Genomic DNA, 592 nt, shown 5'->3' on the forward strand with positions numbered 1-592 from the left:
GTTTCTTTTTAAATCAATCACTGACGTTCTCCCCGTCTGGGGAGTCGGCTGGGTGCGCTCGCCAGGCTCCTACTCTGGACCCACCAAGGTGCTTTAAGGGAGTCGGTGGGCTACTAAAAATTAAAGCTCCTATTCCGCCTCTTCCGCCGTGGATGTGTACACGTCTCGCTGGTCTGTAGCTGGGTCCGGCGCGGCTGACTGGGCTGAGTCTTCCTGGGGAGCAGGGTGGACGCACGGGAGCCATCCACCTCTCTCGCTCTCTCTCCGGAACCGAAGCACCGGGCTTTCGAGGTAGGGTGGGGAAGGGCAGCATCCTACAGAGTCCTCTGAGTTGAGGCTGAGAATGGGGCAGGAAAATTGGTGCAGAAAGTGGACAGATGACGCAGCCGTCCCCCCCCCCCCGCACCTTCCGCTGAGGTGTTGACGTCCGCCGTCCTCCTGCCCCCCTCCGCCCCCGCCCCGCGACCTTCCCACCCCCGCCTCCCCGCCCCCGCAACTTGCAGTCAAAGATTCTTCACTCCGGAATTAATGATTCCCACGGCCTAGGCCCAAGTGAGGACTTGGTTTTAGCACATCCCCCCCACCCCTTTTT

General features: G+C 61.0%; 1 protein-coding gene across 1 annotated transcript in view; it reads left to right on the forward strand.

The window, feature by feature from the left end:
* The window catches only part of UNC5B (unc-5 homolog B (C. elegans)), a gene marked incomplete at its 5' end in the record, with an annotated part of 87,075 nt that overhangs the window by 509 nt on the left and 85,974 nt on the right, over window positions 1-592 (forward strand). The window lies entirely within an intron of this gene.

The sequence above is a fragment of the Bison bison genome, unplaced genomic scaffold (assembly GCF_000754665.1).
Source record: "Bison bison bison isolate TAMUID 2011002044 unplaced genomic scaffold, Bison_UMD1.0 scf7180017864309, whole genome shotgun sequence".
NCBI lineage: Eukaryota > Metazoa > Chordata > Mammalia > Artiodactyla > Bovidae > Bison > Bison bison.